This window comes from Schistocerca gregaria, chromosome 4 (assembly GCF_023897955.1).
Source record: "Schistocerca gregaria isolate iqSchGreg1 chromosome 4, iqSchGreg1.2, whole genome shotgun sequence".
NCBI lineage: Eukaryota > Metazoa > Arthropoda > Insecta > Orthoptera > Acrididae > Schistocerca > Schistocerca gregaria.
In genome coordinates this window covers 12921045-12938710 of record NC_064923.1, presented here as the reverse complement: position 1 = coordinate 12938710, position 17666 = coordinate 12921045, and the positions used below count along the sequence as shown (strand labels likewise).

The following is a 17666-nucleotide window of genomic DNA, read 5'->3' as shown; positions in this document are numbered from 1 at the left end:
CTTTCCGACGTTATTTTAGATGTGCAAGTGCCAGTCAAAAACACGCGGCGACGGCAATATGCAAACCAATTCGCTAGTTAACACCGGTCTTGTTGTGCGTGTTTCAAGCTCAAGAGCATCTCCAAGCAGAAAATGGTCAACAGCAACGTTCACACGGTTTCGTACTGCTCAAGTGCTGCACTAAAACGGTATGTTTCTTTTTCATATCTGGAAAAACACGACCGAGAGAGGAATCAAACACGCAATCTTCGGATACGAAGTCCGACGCCTTTATCCATTAGGCCACACGGTCACTGACAAACAAGTGGAACTTATATACGACTCATCTCGAAACGCTCACACCACTGAGGAGTTGTGTTTTCGTTCTACACAGACGCTGCCCCTTGCTCTTTCCCACCCATTTGATACATTCAACCTGCTACGAGACCTACCAAATATAGACTGGGAAACTAAACCACACACTTTGTGCATTCGGAAATGTAAGGCAGGGCGTCCCTCGCCGCATTTGCTACGATGTCCATTTGCTACTTCTGCAGAAGTGGCGGCGGCGGCGGCGGCGGCGACGACGACGACGACGACGACGACGACGACAACCGCGGAAGGCTCTGAGATATGTGAGAAATACATCTATAAAATATATTTCAGACTGTCCCATCCCACCTTATGCTGTACCGCTTTGGCAAATGCTTTATCTGCGCCATTCGCCTTAATCACATCTGAGAGTAATTCTTAATAAAACGCCTCTCGCTAATTGTTAGTCATCCCAGATACTGTTTGCTATAAGGCCACGACGCGCAACTGATATCCAAAATTCGTCTGCCTCCTGTGAGGATCGAACTCACGACCCCTGGTTTACTAGACCGGTGCTCTGCCACTGAGCTAGAGAGGCGCGGCCTAGCGGTACTTTTGCGTACTTCATCCTTACGGTCGTCTGGATCATCAGACTTCAGCTGACAACACTTCATATTACCGTCTAATATTTGCAGCTATGGCGACCCATTACTGCTTGCCTACACATCTGACACGTAAAGGAAGTGCTCTCCAAATAACACCACTTGCATTTCAGAACATGTCTTTCACACATGTCTACAAAATCACCTTCACCTTCAAATACAGTTTCGTAGCGACTGACGGAGACGTAGGCAAAGTTTAAAGTTGCTATTTCCATTACATCACGTTAATCAGAAAAACGGTAAGTTACATCTGCAGAGGAACAAAATTCCGTTCCTCCCCACGTGGGGCTCGAACCCACGACCCTGGGATTACGAGCCTTATGTTCTACCGACTGAGCTAACCGCGCTGCCTCGGTGAGTATATGCCGGTTAGCACGTCACACAGTACTCGTTTGGGTTGATTGGTCCCATACAGAACCTCCCCATGTTGCCTAATGTTTTCCTAACGTCACACTCGTCACGTAGTTCACTTTTATTTCATAATCATTTCTGAGAGGTAACAGAATTGCATGACAACCTGCAGAGCTAGTTTCGTCAAAATTAACACACATACTTGATGTGACTCATAAGCCGAACGAGTTACTTTCCGACGTTATTTTAGATGTGCAAGTGCCAGTCAAAAACACGCGGCGACGGCAATATGCAAACCAATTCGCTAGTTAACACCGGTCTTGTTGTGCGTGTTTTAAGCTGAAGAGCATCTCCAAGCAGAAAATGGTCAACAGCAACATTCACACGGTTTCGTACTGCTCAAGTGCTACACTAAAACGGTATGTTTCTTTTTCAGATCTGGAAAAACACGACCGAGAGAGGAATCAAACACGCAATCTTCGGATACGAAGTCCGACGCCTTGTCCATTAGGCCACACGGTCACTGACAAACAAGTGGAACTTATATACGACTCATCTCGAAACGCTCACACCACTGAGGAGTTGTGTTTTCGTTCTACACAGACGCTGCCCCTTGCTCTTTCCCACCCATTTGATACATTCAACCTGCTACGAGACCTACCAAATATAGACTGGGAAACTAAACCACACACTTTGTGCATTCGGAAATGTAAGGCAGGGCGTCCCTCGCCGCATTTGCTACGATGTCCATTTGCTACTTCTGCAGAAGTGGCGGCGGCGACGACGACGACGACGACGACGACGACGACGACGACGACGACGACGACGACGACAACCGCGGAAGGCTCTGAGATATGTGAGAAATACATCTATAAAATATATTTCAGACTGTCCCATCCCACCTTATGCTGTACCGCTTTGGCAAATGCTTTATCTGCGCCATTCGCCTTAATCACATCTGAGAGTAATTCTTAATAAAACGCCTCTCGCTAATTGTTAGTCATCCCAAATACTGTTTGCTATAAGGCCACGACGCGCAACTGATATCCAAAATTCGTCTGCCTCCTGTGAGGATCGAACTCACGACCCCTGGTTTACTAGACCAGTGCTCTGCCACTGAGCTAAAGAGGCGCGGCCTAGCGGTACTTTTGCGTACTTCATCCTTACGGTCGTCTGGATCATCAGACTTCAGCTGACAACACTTCATATTACCGTCTAATATTTGCAGCTATGGCGACCCATTACTGCTTGCCTACACATCTGACACGTAAAAGAAGTGCTCTCCAAATAACACCACTTGCTTTCAGAACATGTCTTTGACACATGTCTACAAAATCACCTTCACCTTCAAATACAGTTTCGTAGCGACTGACGGAGACGTAGGCAAAGTTTAAAGTTGCTATTTCCATTACATCACGTTAATCAGAAAAACGGTAAGTTACATCTGCAGAGGAACAAAATTCCGTTCCTCCCCACGTGGGGCTCGAACCCACGACCCTGGGATTAAGAGCCTTATGTTCTACCGACTTTTTTTTTCTAATTAACCCTTGGATTAAGAGTGTGACGCTCTACCAACTTTTTTTTTGTTTTTTTTTTTAGTTTTTTTTTTTTTTTGTTCGTTGTAATTTGTATATTCGTTTGTTTTCTATCCATCTTCTTTGCTCGTTTCTGCTGTCTGTTTTGCGCTTTTGTTTCATTCAAAATACACCAAATTTAATATGTCGTAGAAATAACTGATCCTGGGAAGGACATATTCTTGATCTCATACATTGCTTTATTCAGAATCACAATGAGACCAATGGAAGTCTTTGCTGTGAGTATAACCTTGACTATAGTACAGGAAAAACGAATTGTTATAACAGATATTCATGTTATCCACGTCCTACTTCATCTCAAGGACGATGTGAAGAAAATTTTGAAATGTTGACTGATACCGGTGCCCATATTGGTTGGTTGTGCGCCAGTGTTGGTGTGAGAGATATACTTGAAAATCTAAGACATTAGGCGCACTGCCGGACAGAATATAGTGGATAAAATGTCCCATAAGCCATAGGTAGCTGTTATGTTTGGCTGCAGGGAAGAGTCGGTAGTCCGGGCGCAGAATGTCGTGGATCTGAATCGCATGAGGCGCAGTCCGGTTGAGCACAGCGAGTTTTTTGCGCGTCCAATTCCAGATGTGCACTTGATCCTTGCAGACAAACAGATGTGCAATAGTCTCAACCATGTGGCACAAGTCGCAGTAGGGACTGGGTGCAAGATTAATCCTGTGCCGCTTTTCTTTCGTCGGAATAGTGTCAGCGACCACGTCATACCATTTGGAGCGGACATCTGTCGGAAGCGTTGGATTATGGATGTTAGCCCAAACGAGGGACCAATTGCAAGCCGGATACTTCTTTTCCAAGGGGCCAGGCAGTGACGGCCGAAGTAAGTGGCGGTACAGTTTTACCGTCGGCTTCTTGAAAAGCTCGTCGTCGAGATAGCTACTTTCAAGGTAATACAGTGCTATATGCTGAAAGTGCGGGCCGACGTGGCCAATGTCCACAGGCGGAGATATATTGCGGGGGCGGGACAGTTGATAGAGCCGCTTCGTGACGGTGTCCTCGCTGGCGGTGAGTATCTGCCATGAGCGTTTCAGATACAGGGCTAGGGCAGGAATGCCGGGGTTTTTCAAGCCAAGGCCTCCCATATCCGCATGGCAGTGCTGTCGTGGTGAAGGAAACCTTAAAAATATTGAGCTTCCAGACGTACCAGGCGGCCGCCGCTAGGAGTGATCTTGCTACTGTGGGTGGCATAGGTAGGACGGCGGCAACAAATTGTAATTTGGAGAGGGCATCAGAGTTGACGAAAAAGGCTCGCTGCAGACGATCGAGGTGTCGCATGTTCTGGTCGCGCAGGAGTGCTTTTATCGCCTGAATTTTGGGTATCCAATTTTTGTGAGACATGTCCAGAGGCCGGGCCGTAACGTAGAGACCAAGGTGTTTTCTAGTCTGTACACAGGGCAGCCAAGCGTCGCCTGTGATAGGTCGTTCTTGACCAAGCGTTAAGGCGGCGGATTTATTGACGTTTAACATGGCACCACTATCTCTTTGGAATTCCTCAAGAATGCGTTTCGCTGCGGTGACATCGCGAACGTCGTTAAGAAGCACGCTGACATCGTCTGCGTAAGCTTGGACCACAGACTTGATACCATAAAACTGGAATCGAGGGAGGCTATGATGTAGATGGCGCAACAAGGGTTCCATGAGGATCGCATAGAGCGTCGTTGAAAGTGGACTGCCTTGCTTGATACCCCGTGAGAGCTGGATGTACTCCGTCAATGTATTATTGATCAGGAAGCGCGTACGGGTACCACTGATACAGTTGTTGATGAGGTGGATAAAATTAAGACTGAAGCCCATTGATTCCATCACGCCGCTGAGATAGTGATAGTCAGCTCGATCGTAAGCCTTATCGAAGTCAAGAAATGCTATGGCCATAGGAGTGCGGGTGGCCCAGGTGAGGGAGACGAGATCCCGATATAGCGCCAAAATGGTGGACAGCGACCGACCACGGATCGCACTCATTTGGTATGGTCCCAGAAGATAGGGTAACAGCTGCCGTAACCGGGCATTGAGGGCGCGCGTCAGAAGCTTAAAGTCGGCATTGAGCAGAGTAATGGGCCGCAGATCTTTGGTGGTGGTCGGCGTCGGCGTCTTAGGTATTAAAACAGTTAACCCTTCTGTGAAGGCTGGGGGTAGAGCAATCCCACGTAGTACTTCATTGTACATCTCTGTGAGTTCGTCCCCTAATATAGGCCAATATTTGACGTAAAACTCGACAGAGAGCCCGTCCGTGCCCGGAGATTTATTTCGTGGCGCAGCAAGCAGGGCATCCTTCAGTTCTTCTTTGGTAAAGGGAGCAAGCAGGTCCCGATTGAGGTCGTCGGTAATGCGGTACGGCGGGGGTCCAGAAAGATACCATTCTCGCACTTTCTCATGTGGTACACCAGCACAGGTGTAAAGTGCAGCAAAGTGGTTGGTAACATGGTTTTTGATGTCTCGCTGTAGGGTATAACAAGCACCGTCTGCATCCTGCAACTTATGAATAAGTTTCCTACGCGCTGCACGTAACTGTTGGACGATATGATGGACTGACGTCTGCTGTTGCGGCAAGTTTGTGGAGTCACGTGCTCGAATCTGGTGGCCGACGGCGGTGCAGGCCGTCAAGGATGTAATCTTGGCTTGGAGTCTGCGTACGTGCGTGATGTTATTAGGCACCTGATGATAATCCCGGTACAATTCTCGCAGGGCACAGAAATAGAATTCAGTGATTTCCTTCTCACCGCGAGCACGAATCCGGGCGTGGTGCTTGATGCAAGTAATGAGTTTCCCCTTTGCATGAAGCGTCCACCAATCAATCCACGTGGAATAAGTGGGCCTGCTTGATGTTACGGAGTGCCAAACTGACCGGATCTTACGCTCTAAAGTGGCCTCTTGTAAGAGGCGACAGTTGAGTTGCCATCGTCCGAAGCCTCTATAAACTTTCTGCGGTGAGTGATTAAAGACGATGTGGTAAGCGATATGGTCACTGAAATTAACGGGCCAATATTCGCAAGTTCCCACGTCGGCTAAAAGACCGCGTTGCACATATATGCGATCTAACCTGCTGGAAGATGTCTGCGTAAAGTGAGTAAAGGCAACTTCATCTGGGTGTAAGGTCGCCCACGTGTCGACTGACTGCAATTCTGTAACTAGTGTTAGCAGTTCCTGGCTGAAGTTAAAGTTCGGCGTTTGATCGGTGCGGCGCAATACGCAGTTAAAGTCACCACCCATAATAATACGCAGACGCAAGTCGGTGATTAGATTCGCTATCTCTCCCGTGTAAAACTCCCTCCTCGCCGCTCGCGCGTTGGAACCGGAAGGGGCGTACACATTAAGAAGGAGTACATCATGGAACTGTGCGGCAATGCCTCGTCCGGTAGGTAACATGGACAAACAAGAACATTCAATGCCTTCCCGATACAGAATGATCGTACCTGCCTCCGTCCCTATATTGACAATGGCGTCATAACCGGGGACGTCGGCTAGGAGTGGAGTCAGTGCTTCCTGTACGAACAGAATATCTATATCAGCGGCCCATAATAATGTCGAAGGCTGTGGATTTTTGCTTGAGAGACAATGCGGTTAACATTTATGGTAGAAATCTTATAGGATTGTGGTGAACGGAGCGATGTGGGATGAGTGGTCATCTGCAGATGAAAACAGGTACGATTTTTATCCCTTCAACAGTCGTCCGCTTCGGAGGTCGTATAAGTCTACACGTCGCCGTCCGTGGACGCTGCATTGCGCCGAGACGTTAGCAGCGTATCACCAGTTGCCATCGGTTCTTCACGCTCGGGATTGCCAGTCATATCTTCAATATCATCCGCCCAATTATCGACAGACACAGCCGTCGTCGCGCCTGCTGCAGCAGTTCCGGAACCGCATTGCGGGCCGTCACCCTGCACATCTGCCACTTGGGCCGTCCGCGGTGGTGCACTAATATGTGCCCTCCCCGTGTCAAGGTTGGATACATCATCGTCAATATTCATGGGTGAGGCCAACGACGGAAGACAATCTTCGGTCCCCGAAGTGTCATCGCAGATCATGCGGCCCGCGTGTTTGGCCTTTTCACGCAAGGGAGGTGCCGATTGAGCTGCCGCCGGACGAGCGATCCGACGTTTCTTGTGCTTTTTCGGGGAGGACCCACTGACAGAGGCTTCCGCATTCTTTAAAGGAAGAGGAAGAGTCTCTGTCTCTTGCTGGCTGTCAGTGGCGGTAGTGGCCGCCTCCACAACGTCAACCCTGGCTTCCTCACGTGAGGCGTCACGGGGCACCGCGGCAGGTAAGCCAGCGACCGGCAAGGCTTCCTGAGCGGTAGAGATTTCCATAGGTACATCTCCGTCATTCGTAACATCGGCCACACTAAGTCCGACTTCCGCAGCCGACGCAGTGGGTGTATTTGCACGGACCGCCGCTACATGAGTAGTCGGTAATATTGTCGGTTGCGGGGGAGGGCCCAGTTCACCCGCAGGCAGCTGCGTTACACGTCGTTGGATGCACTGTGCCCGGACGTGTCCCGTGGAATTACAGCCTGAACATGTACGAGGCTGTCCCTCATATATGATTATCGCCCTATATCCACAAATCGTTAGGTAGGACGGAATATGCCGTTGCAATTAGATCTTAATTTGCCGCACACCGTTCAAAACAGGGTACTTATGGAACGGGGCCCACTTTTCGGCAATGTTACTGATAATTTTGCCGTAGGACTTAATAGAAGCATTAATTTGTTCAGGCGAGATTTCAAAAGGCAACTCGAAAATCCTGACGGTACGAATACCAAGACCAGCGTGGACAACAGTCACCTCACCAACATTCCCGTCACTGTGTCGAAATTTATAGGTACCGCCACATGAATCGATGATTTTGTCGCACAATTCTGGGTCACGCAATTTGATATAAACTGTGCTACTGACAATAGACAAATGGATACCAATGATATCGGTGGGAGGCAATTTTACGTCTTCATCGAGAAATCGTTCGACTTCGTAATATTTCGGTCGAGAAAAACTTCCATCAAACATATACTTCAAAGTATCTTTCCGCTCTGGGTGATCCATGTTAGGTTCTATTCGTTACAAACAAGATGATTGCGCGCCGCAACGGCCCTCGACTCACCACGTGCCGCACCGCAGGCCGCAGCTGAGCACGTAAACAACGCTCCAGGCACGTCCGACCTGCACGACGGCCGCGCCTCGACTGACTGAGCTAGCCGCGCTGCCTCGGTGAGTATATGCCGGTTAGCACGTCACACAGTACTCGTTTGGGTTGATTGGTCCCATACAGAACCTCTCCATGTTGCCTAATGTTTTCCTAACGTCACACTCGTCACGTAGTTCACTTTTATTTCATAATCATTTCTGACAGGTAACAGAATTGCATGACAACCTGCAGAGCTAGTTTCGTCAAAATTAACACACATACTTGATGTGACTATTAAGCCGAACGAGTTACTTTCAGACGTTATTTTAGATGTGCAAGTGCCAGTCAAAAACACGCGGCGACGGCAATATGCAAACCAATTCGCTAGTTAACATCGGCCTTGTTGTGCGTGTTTTAAGCTGAAGAGCATCTCCAAGCAGAAAATGGTCAACAGCAACATTCACACGGTTTCGTACTGCTCAAGTGCTACACTAAAACGGTATGTTTCTTTTTCAGATCTGGAAAAACACGACCGAGAGAGGAATCAAACACGCAATCTTCGGATACGACGTCCGACGCCTTATCCATTTTTTTCTTTTTTTCTTTTTTTGTTAGTTTTTTTCTTTTGGGGATCCCTTCTCCCCACACAGCCCATCCATTCGCTCTCCTTTTATGCCTTCTTCGGCGAGCTTCTATGCTATATCGACTGATTTTTTTTTCAAATTTACTGTGACAGTTAGGGAAATGAAATGATGTTTGGCTTCTTCGCCATGTGAGGCTTCTCCTCCGTAGAACTGAAAATTGAAAAATTAAGGCTTCTTGGGAATTAATAAATTGTCACTCTTGCTTCATACTGAAAAAAATTAAACAAAAATAGAAAGATTGTAACTGAGGAACACGTGCAAGAAGCTTCCACTGCATTGTGTGCAACGAAATCACCTTCCGATATTACCGAGATCCTGGAAAATCATCATAGATGAAAGTAGTTGCTGGAGATATGGGGTTCATCCAGCAGTAAGTGTGAAGCCGCAGTGCCGTTTCGGGGTTCTGTCCGAGGCCTTCACGGCTACCGTAGCGGCCCTGGGGCACACGAAGTCCCCACCGTACTTCACCCTCAACAGCGATCCCCTACTTTGGCCTGTGACTACATTTTTCGTAGACGAGGGCTATTAAGATGTTTATCCAATCCCTTGTCTCTGAAACAGAATGTGTAACATGTTACCAAAAGTTTTTTTGTGGTCCCTGCGCGTACATATCTGATAATATTTTGCTCGTTCGTATAATTCGTATTCTAAAACACGGTCATTGCCGTGTTCAGATATAACGTAATGTACATAATTGCCAAACAACCACAACACAGCATTGGTTTTCTGGACAGGGAAGAAAACACCATCGGGGAAGAGTAATTTTTCAACATTGATCTCAGTACTAACAGTTCTGGTTATAAAGGCTACCCGCCGTTGGAGTCCCCTCCATATTTCGGCGTATCCGCCACAGAGAAAGCGGTGGATCAATGTGTCAACTGCGTCACATCGGGTGCACACAATCGTGTCACTAAGACCAATGGAGTGCAACTTTTCGTTAGTGGAAACTACGTTATTAACAACTCGGTACCAGGTTGCCTGAATGTCGGAAGACAGTTCACGATTACTAATATTTTTCCAAATTCTTTTCCAGTCTTTGTCGGGATATCTGCACTCCATTTTGTTGACATGTTCTTTCGTTGTTAAGAGTTCCATTAATTTCCTGCAATTCCTTGATTGTCGATTCGTGACAATACTGTCCATGTAGCTAATCTCTAAAAAGAACTGGCGAATATATTTCAATTTATAATTAATTCCGCCTATATTTATGGGTGGACGTAAATTTTCTGGCTGTAGGAGTCGATACAGCCTGGCTGTAATACTATGTGGATGTTTTTCTATAATTTGTAGGGTCCTCTTTATATATAACGCCGTAGTCTTCCGCCATATATCTGTTAAACCTAGGCCACCTTCAGCGGAAGGTAACGTAACTGTACCGACTGCTACTCTAAAAATATTCCCTGTCCATATAAATCGGCAAATGATACTCATTATACGTTTGGCAATGGGTTTCGAAACTGGCAATATTTGACCTATATATATAGCTTTTGATAAAATGGACCAATTAATTATTCTGATTCGTTGTTTAATGTTCAGATGTCTGGTCTGATTGAGTATTGTGGCTCCTCTGATTGTATCCAGTACTTTCTTCCAATTGTAGGTCATGGTCTGAAGCGGACATCGGTAAAAGGTGACACCCAGAGCGGTGTGACGATCGACGGAGCGTGCCCATTCCAAACGGACATCTTGAAGACCTTTAAGATTTAAAAACGAACTCTTCACCTCGTTAACCCTAGCGCCTGTAGCTTCACAAAAGATCTGAATATTCGTAGTTAATTTCTCTAAATCTTCGTTACTACGAATAACCACTCCAACGTCATCAGCATATGCATTGGTGACGTTGTTAACGCCAGATATCGTGATGCCCTCAAGATCGACATCGAGTCTCCTTAGTAAAGGCTCCAGTGCAACAACATACAGGAGCATTGACAAAGGACTTCCCTGCGGGACGCCGTTGCGAATTTCAATGGGTGGAGTGAAATGCCCATTTACAGACACTTGTGTTTGGATGCCTTCAACAATGTTAATTAAAACTTGCACAAAATGTTGACTAAAACCCACATAGGTCAACGTTCTGAACAAAAATAAGTGGTTGACCCTGTCAAAAGCCTTTGAGAAGTCGATAAAGGCAAGGCCTCCTGGTGAGGATGACGTTGCAAAAATTGCAGAGACATCCCTATATTCACAAACAGTTTTAAAAATATTCCGCCCCGAGAGACAGGTTTGGTGGTCACCTATGATCTTCTCCATTAGAGGTCTCAGTCTTTCCTTCAGTACACGTGCAATTATTTTATAATCCGAGTTCATCAAACATATTGGTCTCAATTGATTGAGATCTTTAACTGTCGCGTTCCTTCCCTTTGGTATTAGCACAGTTACGCTTTCTTTGAACTCGCGTGGAACAGTAACACCTTGCAACACTTCATTTATCACTTCTGTGAATTGATTACCGATGAGAGGCCAAAATTTACAATAAAACTCTACAGGCAAGCCATCAGGCCCTGGGGACTTACGGGTAGGCGAATATTTAAGTATATCAAACACCTCCTCACATGTGATCGCAGTGGTAAGGGACACATTGTCCTCGTCATTGATAACGTTGTCGATACCTGTAGTTCGTAGCAAATCGTTCGCACAGTCTAGATTATACCGGGTATCAGTATATAACGTACGATAAAATCCATAAACTGCATTTAAAATGTCAGAGTGTTCCGTCAGCACCCGGTTATCGCCCACTCTAAGACAAGCAATAAACGCTCGTCTTCTATTTCTTTCATGTTCGAGTAAGTGGTACAGCGATGCGTTTTCGTCCTCCACCGTTGTCGGGACACGAGATTTAATTTTTAAACCCTCCAGCTGTTGTCGCTTGAGACTTATGAGGTGAGCCTTGATCTTCTTTATTTCAATGAAAACCTCATCAGTCATCTGCTGAGCTGATAGTTCCCTTAAGCATGTATAGTAAAATTCAACGGTATTGCGAGACCACATCGCTCGCTCCCTCCCGTAAGCTATTAGGGATGATCTCAATTTCTTTTTAGCACATGAGGTCCACCACGCAAGGCGAGAGCTGTATTTATGGCGCATACGTAGAGCAGCCTGCCATACCTCCGCTACTGTTCTTGATAGGGCACCCTCGAACAACATATGGGTATTCAGCTTCCATAAGGGGCGACCCCAATACGTTCCTTGCTTCTGAAACCGAATGCTGCATTTCACTGCGAGATGGTCCGAAAAGGTAGTGGGAATTACTTCGATACTACTGATTTTATTTTCCAGGTTTGCTGTGACGTATATTCTGTCTATTCTGCTTTGCGAGCGACTACTGATGTACGTAAATTTGACTAACGTGGGGTATTTGCTTTCCCACACGTCTGTCCACTTCATGTTTGTCACCAAAGCCGCCAGTTCCCTGGAGAAGTTAAAATTTGGTCGCTGATCCTTTTTGTGAAGTACACAATTAAAGTCACCACCGATTAAAGCTTCCGCCGGATTCCCCTTAAGTAAATAGACCATATCGTTCTTAAAAAAATTAGCCCTATCATCTCTAGCGTTGTTACCAGAGGGGACATATACATTTAAAACAGTAGTAGTAAAAATTTTACAACTGATGCCCCTCCCATTTTCTAACAGACAGATATCCTTCACATCAATACCATCTTTGACAAGGATCGCAGTCCCACATGTGGCTTCCGGTGCAATATTTAAAATCTCTTGAAAACCTGGGACATAAAAGTTGTGGACATTAAATTCCTGTAGGAGGGCTATATCAGTATCCGACTGGTAAAGGAAATCTTTTAAAGAAGCGACTTTCGTTTCACTGCGAATCCGATTTATATTGATCGTGGTCACATTATATGTCAGTTCCGTTGGCATAGGTGCAGGAAAAAGAAATTGGCTAATGAAGTATACCCCATGCAGAGTCACGTCTGTACCATTCCATTCTGTCTGTCAGAAAGAAAAATAGACATTAAAAAAAAAAAAAATTAAATGCCACTAGCATGTGTCAGGTCCATCTCCGTTCCGTGGTCGGTGCGATCTTCTTGGGCATCGGCCCAATCAAGTCCTTTTCCTGAGACAGTTCGGTCTAAATCCATAGTAGTGCCGGTCTGCAAACCTGCGACGCCAAGCGGTGCGCGAGGTTGTTGTTGAAGATCATCTGCATCGGCACGACTCATCTCCGCTTCAGTACACTCGTTAACTCGTGCTACTGGGCATTGTTCTCGTAGTCGTTCATTATCCCTTAAATGTTTTAACTTTTCCCGCAATGCAGGAGCTAAACTCTCTGCTGCTTTGTGTGCCAATCTCCTCTTCTTGCCTTTCTTCGAAGATCTCTTCGGCGATCTAGCAGGAGATGAAGTTTGCGACCTGTCAGGAGAAGTACCGGATGATACGTCTGACGTCGCCTGTTCCTTTTTTCGGACAAAAGTCCGCGTATCGCATTCCACAACGGCAGAAGGAGGCGCATCTTTTTCCATGGCTCCCACTGGTAGCAACCCAGTCTCCAATTCTACACTATCGCTCGTTGTAGTTTCCTTGACGCAAGTGTCTTCTGTGGGCGCCAACGTGAAACCAATGTCCAGATTGCTATCTTCGTTCATAGTTCCCGCAGAGTGGATGCCTGGAGCGTCCACTCCTCGGAAGCTAGTGGCAATATCCTCACGTTGGTGGGAATCCTGACGACGCAAGGAAACCTCCGTTGCGGGTATTTGGGGATCTTCGGCCGAGTCCGCGGAAGAACGAGCAACCACAGTGGGAGAGTTGGAAAAAGTTGGCGTCGGCATAGATTCGAGGGGCGCGGAGCTGATCGGCAGACCATCCGCAAATCTAGAGCTGGAAGCCGGAGTATCATCGACAACCGCCCGCGAGGCAGCAGGCTCCCCGCGCACAGGCGGCACCGACTCGCCTCGGCTGCGGAAGTCAGCAGCGGCAGCGTATGACAACTTCATACCAACAACAGGGCCGGAACTCTGCATCTCGTCACGCGGTAACTGCGGGACACGCCTCCGTGAACATTCTGCACGAATATGTTCCGTGGAATTGCATAAAGCGCAAGTCCGCGGTTGCCCATCATAGATAATCAAAGCACGATACCCACAAATATTAAGATAAGAGGGGACATGCTTCTGTAATTCAATCTTAATTTGCCTTACGCCGTTCAAGACAGGAAACATATGAGCTTCACACCACCTTTCTGCCACATTGGAAATAATTCTGCCATAAGGCCGAAGGGCAACATTAAGTTCTTCGGGCGGAATTTCAAAAGGGAGCTCAAACACTCTGATCGTACGAATCCCGTACCCAGCATGACTAACAGCAACGTCACTCACATTCCCATCAGAATGATTAAACTTCACGCTACCTCCGCAACGATCCACAATGGAACTACATAATTCTGGACTTTTCATCTTCAGATACACAGCATTTGTCACAAACGAGAGATAAACTCCGACAATATCATCACCGTTAATCAATACTTTTTCGATAAACCATGCTTTAATTTCAAATGCTTTAGGTCGAACGAAATTTCGATCGAAAGTAAACTTGATTGTGTCTTTCCTCAAATAATTCGACCTATTCACTCTAGAACTTCATGAATACAAGTGCAACACGAATAGCGGCTTAGCAGCACCACTAACCTCAAACGCAGCGACTCAGCCTGTGTTTACTACAGCCAGAGGTCCAGCTCCGCCACACGTCCGTCCCGCTCGGCGGCTGACTCGCAACTAACACTGAGCTAAAGAGGCGCGGCCTAGCGGTACCTTTGCGTACTTCATCCTTACGGTCGTCTGGATCATCAGACTTCAGCTGACAACACTTCATATTACCGTCTCATATTTGCAGCTATGGCGACCCATTACTGCTTGGCTACACATCTGACACGTAAAGGAAGTGCTCTCCAAATAACACCACTTGCATTTCAGAACATGTCTTTCACACATGTCTACAAAATCACCTTCACCTTCAAATACAGTTTCGTAGCGACTGACGGAGACGTAGGCAAAGTTTAAAGTTGCTATTTCCATTACATCACGTTAATCAGAAAAACGGTAAGTTACATCTGCAGAGGAACAAAATTCCGTTCCTCCCCACGTGGGGCTCGAACCCACGACCCTGGGATTAAGAGCCTTATGTTCTACCGACTGAGCTAGCCGCGCTGCCTCGGTGAGTATATGCCGGTTAGCACGTCACACAGTACTCGTATGGGTTGATTGGTCCCATACAGAACCTCCCCATGTTGCCTAATGTTTTCCTAACGTCACACTCGTCACGTAGTTCACTTTTATTTCATAATCATTTCTGAGAGGTAACAGAATTGCATGACAACCTGCAGAGCTAGTTTCGTCAAAATTAACACACATACTTGATGTGACTCATAAGCCGAACGAGTTACTTTCCGACGTTATTTTAGATGTGCAAGTGCCAGTCAAAAACACGCGGCGACGGCAATATGCAAACCAATTCGCTAGTTAACACCGGTCTTGTTGTGCGTGTTTCAAGCTCAAGAGCATCTCCAAGCAGAAAATGGTCAACAGCAACGTTCACACGGGTTCGTACTGCTCAAGTGCTGCACTAAAACGGTATGTTTCTTTTTCATATCTGGAAAAACACGACCGAGAGAGGAATCAAACACGCAATCTTCGGATACGAAGTCCGACGCCTTATCCATTAGGCCACACGGTCACTGACAAACAAGTGCAACTTATATACGACTCATCTCAAAACGCTCACACCACTGAGGAGTTGTGTTTTCGTTCTACACAGACGCTGCCCCTTAATCTTTCCCACCCATTTGATACATTCAACCTGCTACGAGACCTACCAAATATAGACTGGGAAAATAAACCACACACTTTGTGCATTCGGAAATGTAAGGCAGGGCGTCCCTCGCCGCATTTGCTACGATGTCCATTTGCTACTTCTGCAGAAGTGGCGGCGGCGGCGACGAAATACATCTATAAAATATATTTCAGACTGTCCCATCCCACCTTATGCTGTACCGCTTTGGCAAATGCTTTATCTGCGCCATTCGCCTTAATCACATCTGAGAGTAATTCTTAATAAAACGCCTCTCGCTAATTGTTAGTCATCCCAGATACTGTTTGCTATAAGGCCTCGACGCGCAACTGATATCCAAAATTCGTCTGCCTCCTGTGAGGATCGAACTCACGACCCCTGGTTTACTAGACCAGTGCTCTGCCACTGAGCTAAAGAGGCGCGGCCTAGCGGTACTTTTGCGTACTTCATCCTTACGGTCGTCTGGATCATCAGACTTCAGCTGACAACACTTCATATTACCGTCTAATATTTGCAGCTATGGCGACCCATTACTGCTTGCCTACACATCTGACACGTAAAGGAAGTGCTCTCCAAATAACACCACTTGCATTTCAGAACATGTCTTTCACACATGTCTACAAAATCACCTTCACCTTCAAATACAGTTTCGTAGCGACTGACGGAGACGTAGGCAAAGTTTAAAGTTGCTATTTCCATTACATCACGTTAATCAGAAAAACGGTAAGTTACATCTGCAGAGGAACAAAATTCCGTTCCTCCCCACGTGGGGCTCGAACCCACGACCCTGGGATTAAGAGCCTTATGTTCTACCGACTGAGCTAGCCGCGCTGCCTCGGTGAGTACATGCCGGTTAGCACGTCACACAGTACTCGTTTGGGTTGATTGGTCCGATACAGAACCTCCCCATGTTGCCTAATGTTTTCCTAACGTCACACTCGTCACGTAGTTCACTTTTATTTCATAATCATTTCTGAGAGGTAACAGAATTGCATGACAACCTGCAGAGCTAGTTTCGTCAAAATTAACACACATACTTGATGTGACTCATAAGCCGAACGAGTTACTTTCCGACGTTATTTTAGATGTGCAAGTGCCAGTCAAAAACACGCGGCGACGGCAATATGCAAACCAATTCGCTAGTTAACACCGGTCTTGTTGTGCGTGTTTCAAGCTCAAGAGCATCTCCAAGCAGAAAATGGTCAACAGCAACGTTCACACGGTTTCGTACTGCTCAAGTGCTACACTAAAACGGTATGTTTCTTTTTCAGATCTGGAAAAACACGACCGAGAGAGGAATCAAACACGCAATCTTCGGATACGAAGTCCGACGCCTTATCCATTAGGCCACACGGTCACTGACAAAGAAGTGGAACTTATATACGACTCATCTCAAAACGCTCACACCACTGAGGAGTTGTGTTTTCGTTCTACACAGACGCTGCCCCTTGCTCTTTCCCACCCATTTGATACATTCAACCTGCTACGAGACCTACCAAATATAGACTGGGAAACTAAACCACACACTTTGTGCATTCGGAAATGTAAGGCAGGGCGTCCCTCGCCGCATTTGCTACGATGTCCATTTGCTACTTCTGCAGAAGTGGCGGCGGCGGCGACGCCGACGACGACGACGACGACGACGACGACGACAACCGCGGAAGGCTCTTAGATATGTGAGAAATACATCTATAAAATATATTTCAGACTGTCCCATCCCACCTTATGCTGTACCGCTTTGGCAAATGCTTTATCTGCGCCATTCGCCTTAATCACATCTGAGAGTAATTCTTAATAAAACGCCTCTCGCTAATTGTTAGTCATCCCAGATACTGTTTGCTATAAGGCCTCGACGCGCAACTGATATCCAAAATTCGTCTGCCTCCTGTGAGGATCGAACTCACGACCCCTGGTTTACTAGACCAGTGCTCTGCCACTGAGCTAAAGAGGCGCGGCCTAGCGGTACTTTTGCGTACTTCATCCTTACGGTCGTCTGGATCATCAGACTTCAGCTGACAACACTTCATATTACCGTCTAATATTTGCAGCTATGGCGACCCATTACTGCTTGCCTACACATCTGACACGTAAAGGAAGTGCTCTCCAAATAACACCACTTGCATTTCAGAACATGTCTTTCACACATGTCTACAAAATCACCTTCACCTTCAAATACAGTTTCGTAGCGACTGACGGAGACG

At 46.6% G+C, this 17666-nt stretch overlaps 4 non-coding genes across 4 annotated transcripts; all 4 read right to left on the bottom strand.

The window, feature by feature from the left end:
- Nucleotides 1–817: 817 nt before the first annotated feature.
- On the bottom strand, nucleotides 818–889 carry Trnat-agu (transfer RNA threonine (anticodon AGU)). The gene has a single exon. It is a non-coding gene; the product is annotated as a tRNA-Thr (tRNA).
- A 1474-nt stretch (nucleotides 890–2363) lies between these two features.
- Nucleotides 2364–2435, bottom strand: Trnat-agu (transfer RNA threonine (anticodon AGU)). The gene has a single exon. It is a non-coding gene; the product is annotated as a tRNA-Thr (tRNA).
- Nucleotides 2436–15813: 13378 nt separating this feature from the next.
- Nucleotides 15814–15885, bottom strand: Trnat-agu (transfer RNA threonine (anticodon AGU)). The gene has a single exon. It is a non-coding gene; the product is annotated as a tRNA-Thr (tRNA).
- Nucleotides 15886–17344: 1459 nt separating this feature from the next.
- On the bottom strand, nucleotides 17345–17416 carry Trnat-agu (transfer RNA threonine (anticodon AGU)). The gene has a single exon. It is a non-coding gene; the product is annotated as a tRNA-Thr (tRNA).
- Between the last annotated feature and the right edge of the window lie 250 nt (nucleotides 17417–17666).